This window comes from Nycticebus coucang, chromosome 24 (genome assembly GCF_027406575.1).
Source record: "Nycticebus coucang isolate mNycCou1 chromosome 24, mNycCou1.pri, whole genome shotgun sequence".
Lineage (NCBI taxonomy): Eukaryota > Metazoa > Chordata > Mammalia > Primates > Lorisidae > Nycticebus > Nycticebus coucang.
In genome coordinates, this window is record NC_069803.1 from 31,755,104 (window position 1) to 31,761,963 (window position 6,860).

Sequence of the window (6,860 nt, forward strand, 5' to 3'; positions counted from 1 at the left end):
CACCCAGACTTTATGAACAACAGTGTTCAGTTCTGGTCATTGTCCCAGTTCCTCTGAGCTTGCCGTCATCTGTTTCCTCTGGAGCACGGTGGGACGGTGACGCAGCTCCATTCCCCTGCTCTGCACGTGACTCCTACTCTGCACGTGACTCCTATTTTGCCCACGGAACAGTTATCAGAATCGTCTTTTGGTGAACTGAAGTCTGTGTTCTTGCGCTTTCCTGTCCTCTCCACTGGCTGGGCACTGTCTGATGGGCCTGGATGGAAAATGACTTGCTCCAGCCCTAAAATCCTATAGCCCAGGCTCTGGGCACGTTTTGCCTGAAGCCCAGCATTACCCCACTCCCATCCAGGCGTTGCTGGGGAGAAGGGACGCCGTGCACTGTCAGAAGTTCTCTCCTTCTTCTTGTAACAGGTGGAATCACTGACTCAGGCCTCAGACCAAGCACTGCGCTCTCTCTCCTAAAATCCTTTAGGGGAAGTCTAACACCCACCCCTGTACCCTTCAGGTTTCCTCTGTAAGAGGGATGGAGAAAATAGGGGCAAGGCCACGCTCTGGGTTAATCCCCTCTAATCTTACCAGATTTGCTGATAGCCTAGGAGGAGAGACGAGAGAGGAGGCCTGGGGCTTGCACTTGTCTCAGCCAGAGGAGAGGGACAGTGGTCTTCTGGAGCCTCTTTTTAAGGCCATAACAGCTCTTTTCTTGGATGGTTACAGAAGTCAAAGTTTCCAAGTTTCTGGTTACTGCACTCACTCCCACTAACATGAGGATGTCTGCCAGGGAAGGCAAGTCAGGTGCCAGCCGATGCCTGGCCCGCAGGTTGTCTCTGGGCTGCCTGGCCAGCCAGGAGGGAGCTGGCTAGAGGCTGAAACCACACAGCCGGGCAGGAGGTACGTACTTAAGAAAATATTTAGGAGGTAGAACTTATCAGGTCTTGGCAACTGCCTGGAGGCTTTCAGTGAGGAATCTGGGAGGACAAAGTATGATTCCTGGGTTTCCAGGAATGAGAAAGATGGTGGTAGAGCGAAATTGGGGAAGAAGAAAATTATTTTGGATTGTGCTGTGATTCATGCAGTTCTTTTAACATGTTTGTTAATTGTGTATTTATTAATTAGTTTAACACATTGAAATAATGCTACTTTATCACTTAATTTATTGTTTCTCATTTTCACATTTATTATTCACACTTATTGTCTACTGTGTGCCGAGCACTAGACTAACATTGAAGATTCATCAGTGAACGAGACCTCTGACATCGTGCGGTTTATGTCCTAATGGAGGGTGGCAGACAAGGAACAAGGAAAGAAGTGAAGTGTAGAGTACGTCTTCTGAGCAAAGTGTCTCAGGAATGGAAGGAAAAGTATCCAATGTACTCAGCCCCACTATGAAGCTAAATTATAGCTTTCACATGAAGACTATAACCCAACTATAGCACAAGACTATGGGGAAAGGGCCAAGGAAGGGGAAGGGAGGGGGGAGGTTTTGGTGGAGGGAGGGTCATGGGTGGGGCCACACCTACCATGCATCTTAGAATGGGTACAGGCGATTGCACTAATGTACACAGCTATGATTTAACAATAAAAAAAAAAAGTGTAGAGTATGTGCTAAGCCAAGGGTGAAGAAGGAAAAGACGGGAGTGGTGGAGGTGGGTGGAGGAGGATCACCTTGGACCCCTGGCCTGCAGAGGGGTGATGGCCTGGGAAGGAAGCGCTAGGAGGAGGAACAGGAAGGTGCTTAAGTGTAGGTATAGCTCAAGCTTCAGGTGTAGGTGTGGTCAGCCCAGAGAGGGAGAGAGGCCGAGAGGAAGAGAAGGAGAGAGGACGAGTGAGAGGGAAAGGGGGGCAGAGGGAGAGAAGGGGAGAGGAGGAGAGGGGGAGAGGGAGAAGAAGACAAAGTGGTTGGAGTAGAATGAGCGGACAGCAGTGGGAGACGAGGTCAAGGTTATGGCGAGCCAACCTGGGGGGCCTTGTACACTTCCATAAAGGATTTTGCTTTTAACCTTGAGAGTATGGCAGACCCTTGGAGGGTTTTGTGCAGAGTACTATGCTCTTGCTGATAAAGTTGTAAGATGCCAATGATTGTAAGATTCATACAAATTTCAGAGATCTTAAACTGTGAAGGAAAAATACATGCCCTGGTGAAATGGTTGATTTGAAGGGATTGCTCTGGATATTATGTTGATGACAGGCTGTTTAGAGGCAGACTAGATGCAAGAAGGAAGTTGAGGCAGCTGCAAACACACAGGGGACAAAGGACAGTGATTTGGACAGGGCCACAAAGGAGATGTCAAGGTAAGAAGTGGTTGGGTTAGGAAGTATTTTCAAAGTCATAGGAAATGAATAAACAAGTAAATAATGATCGCAACATTTTTGGCCTAAGCACCCCAAAGTGTAAAGATAGAGTTATCATTCACGGAGGTCAGGAGAAAGAGGAATCTTACGGGGGCCCTTTGATTTGAGACAGGTCGTGATGCCTTTCAGACACACGAGAAAAGCTGCTGAGTAGGCAGTTGACGTCCACTGCGGCTTTCAGGGGAAAGTCCTAAGTTGGAAATACAAGTATGGAGTCCTCCCCAACTAAAATGTATTTAAATTTAAAGCCTTATAGATAGATGAGGCCACCAAATAAGTGAGAGAAGGTGTAGGAAAAAAAAAAACTGTAGGGCTGGGTGAGGTTGCTCACACCTGTAATCCCAGCACTCTGGGAGGCCGAGGCCAGTGGACTGCTTGAGCTCAGGTGTTTAAGACCAGCTTGAGCAAGAGTGAGACCTATCTCTACTAAAAAGAAGAAGAGGAGGAGAGAAGAAGAGAAGAAAAACTAGCTGGGCATTTGTGGCAAGTGCCTGTAGTCCCAGCTACTCAGGAGGCTCAAGCAAGAGGATCAGTTGAGCCCAGGAGTTTGAAATTGCTGTGAGCTATGATGATACCACACTCTAGCCAGTGTGAGAGAGTGAGATTGTGTCAAAAAAATAAATTAATTATTAATTTTTAAAAAAGAGCTTTAGAAACTAAGCCTGGGATGCTCCAACATTACAAGGCCAGAAAAATGAGGAAGAACCACCCAAGGAACGTGCAGAAGAGGAGCCTGAGTGACAGGTAAGAGATTGGGAGAACTTGAGGTCTGGGAAGCCAAGTGTAGACAACGTCGCAGGGACAGAAAGTTGGAATCTCTGCCTCCTGGTGCCATGGGGCCCTGTGAGATGAGGATGAAGGATTTCCCAGCAGATTTCTCTAAGTTGCTCATCAGTGATCTTGACAAGAACAGTTTGATTTTAGTGGCATGGAGGGGAAGGATGAATGTGTGACTGGAGTGAAACCAAAAGATAGAGCAAGGGCAAGCAGGCACAACTCTCGGGGGGGGGGTTCCAAAAAGAATTGGAGAGACACAGTAACTGGAGAAGGTGGTGAAGTTTTTTTTTTTTCCTGCTCTTTCTTTCTTAAGTTGGGGTGGGGGGGGAGAGTATGTTTACAAGAAGATGAGGAGGAGCATTGGATAACACAGCAGAGAGCACTTTCTAGGCACGTGTCTGAGCAGATGGGTCAGGCTTAGGAACAGGCAGAGTTTATCCTCATTAATAGGAAAGAGGGCGTGGCCCAGGGCACAGATGCCACAAGGTGAAGAGCAGGTACAATTATGGAAATTCTCTCGGATTCCTTACATTTCGTCAGTAAGATGGGAAGGAGTCATCTCTTGAGGATGAGACGGGGGTGGAGGAAATGAAACAGTCGTCTTGGAGTGGGGAGAATGAAATGTGTTATGATCACTAGAGAAAACTAAGGGCACATCAGAGCTCGGGCTCATGCTTGAAGGTGAGCCCACTTGGCAGGCTTTGGGTTTTTCCTCTAGCCAGGTTCATCTGTCTCAGTGGTTCTCAACCTTCCTAATGCCGTGGCCCTTAAATACAGGTTGAGAACTGCTGAATTCTGTGAGGTACAGGTGCAGAATTCAAGAAAGGGATGGGTTGATGAGGACAGGGAGCTGATGGGAGAATACAGCTCAAGGCAATTCAGTTACAATTCAGAATACAATTCAAGGCAATACAGTTCAACCCAGTTAAGCTGGGTTTGGGGAGCAGTGAGGACAGGAGTGTGGAGAGAGTCTAAAAGTATGGTAGGACCAATGGCTTGTGGGAGTAAGAAGACAGGACGTGATAAACAGAGAGGGGGCTGTGGGGCCCTTGGAGTAGGCAGTGTTGTAGCTATGACAGTGCTAAAGCCTAACGCTATTGAATCTGTGTAGCTCACAGGATATGCAGACTGAGATCACCAGAATTGTTAGCGAAATGGATCCGGAAGGTCAGGGCTAAAGACATGCGGTTGCTATCCAGCGCAGGTGGTGCTGAAACCACTTGTGCTGTCCACACATTCCACTCCAACGGCTGTGTCTTTCTTCTTCTTCCTCTCCAGACCAAGCACAACTACATCTGAAGCCTCAGCACCTTCCTGTCCCTCCTCCTAGAGCTTCCTGCCCAGGCCGTCCCCTCTGCAGGCTCGGGTTCCAAGGACTGCAATGGTCAGAATTTTCCAGGAGACCAGAGAGAGAGAGAAGGTATGAACTTCACTTGTTTGTCAGTCTGAGAAAGGAACCAATTGAGCAAAACTGTAAAGCTCCTTGGGTGACACAGCCATTTTGTACACACACAGGGAGGAAACACAGACTGCAACTCGGTCCCATGAATTTATAGACTTGGGGACTCATAGCATCCATTTTCAAGTTCACTATTTGCAAAGTTTTGCCAGAAAACTATACTGGCTTTTCACCTTCCTAGGAATTACAAATTTTATCAGTGTAATCAATCATTAAAATTGCCCATCTGTAAAAATGAAAAAGATCATGAGCTCAAACTTGAGTTCATATTCTTGGCAAAGAAGTAGAGGGCTGTCTTTGAGGGGGAGACCCAGTGAGAGCCCTGCAATTAGAAAAGGCCTGAAGCCCCAGAGATTAGTAGAGTATTCGGCTGCAGTGGAGCTCAGGTTTTAGTGATCCTTTTAGGGAAAGGCTAATTATTGTTGATTCTCTTGACTGAATTCCCAGCAGTGTGGTTTCTCCGGCTGATTGTCCACATGCACATGCATGCACATGTGTGGGCGTGTGTGTGTACGTGCGTGCGTGTGCACACATGTGCGTGTGTGTGCATGCGTGTGTGTGTGTGTATTTATAGATATCATTGCACTTCCTGGTGAGTTCATTGATTTGTTGTCTTTCTTCAATGCTAGAGCCTCAAATTTCTTATTTTCAGAATTCACAGATAATGACCCTCTTTGCTATTCTGCTCTTATGGCACTTGAGGTTTAGGTGGCCAGTGACTGGCCGAGCCTGATTTGTGGAGATGAAACTCAGGCCCTGCAGCTTCTGTGCCAGCTGTCCTCCAACTGTCACATGCCTGGGGGCCCCATGGAGGGCTCTGTCCCCCAAGGTTCTGATTAACTAAATCTGAAGTAGCACCCAGGAATTACCACTTCAAAAAAGCTCCCAGCTGCAACTAGTGCTGCTGGTCTGTGGACCTCACTGCCCCGTGCACAGGGCAAGACCAGCTGTCCTCTTCTGGTCTGGAGGGCTCAACTCTCACCAGAGGCCTGAGGTTGAACTGTAAAGACTGACAGAGCTGCCATAACAAAATGCCACAGAACGGGGGAGGCATCTTCTCTCTCAGTTCTGGAGACCGAGTCCCACCTCGAGGTGTCTGTGGAGTTCACATCCTCTGAGGCCTCTCTCCTTGCTATTGGATGGATTGGATGGCCGCCTCCCTGCCTTTCCTCTGTGCGTCTAAATAATCTTATAAGGACAATAGTCTGCTGGATTATGGCTGGCCTTCAGGAATTCATTTCTACTTATTATCACCTCCAGGCCCTGTCTCCAAATACAGTCACATTATGGGTACTGGAGATTAGGGTCTAGATAAATGAATGAGGGGGATGACAGTCGGCCAATAACAACACCTTTCTGCAGCCTTAACCCCATGAAAACTGAGCATCTCTGACAAACACTGTTAAGAAAAGGCCGTGCTGAAAGGAGCCTCATGGTGGTCCTGCAAACCTTGGTGGTCTCAGGGCAAGCTGGGGGCAGGGTGGCATTCCCAGTGCCCCAGGGAGGTGTGGGATCAGTGGATCTGGGAGCTTCAGAGTCCTGCTTCCTGCAGACTCTCTGGGTAGCCAGCTGCAGCTCCGTGGCCTCAGCCTCCCCAGGAGCTGGGACAGGAGGCACCCACACACAACACCCGGCTAGTTTTTCAGTTAGTGTTAGGATTACAGGTGTGAACTACGCACCCAGCCAAATCTGTAGACTTTCAGCCCAGAGAAGTGCCCGTGAGCCTATGTGGGGAATTTTATGTCCTCCTTTGGGGAGTTTGCACAGTCTCTGAAGTCTCCTATGGACTCGGGGGAGGGGGGGCTTAATTTGCAGTAAGATAATGACAGAGCTACAGTTTTGGGTTTTTTTGCACTTACCAGGCAGTCTGATATATTCATTATTTCACCTAATGCTATGAAAATGACCGTACAAACCTGTGGATGTCTGCACATCTGAACTGAAACTCTGAAAACCAAGGTCATAGGCCCATTAGTGACACAGGTGTCATGTGACTCAAAACACACAGTTACCAAGCGCTACGGCCTCCACCTTTTCTTATTTTGTGTTTTTACCTGGAAATACTTTTAGATTCATGGAGCAATATGACAGTCCACGCGAAGGTCTCCCATGTGCCCTTTACATGTTTCCCCTAGTTAGGCTCTCATGTCCTCTGCCTTCTGAATCAACTGAAGGAAGGGGGCGAATCCCTCAGGCCTCTCAGAAGGCACGAGGTTGGTCCCTGGAGGTTTAGGGGACGCCCACCAGCACCTGCTTAACCCTCACAAAGTTC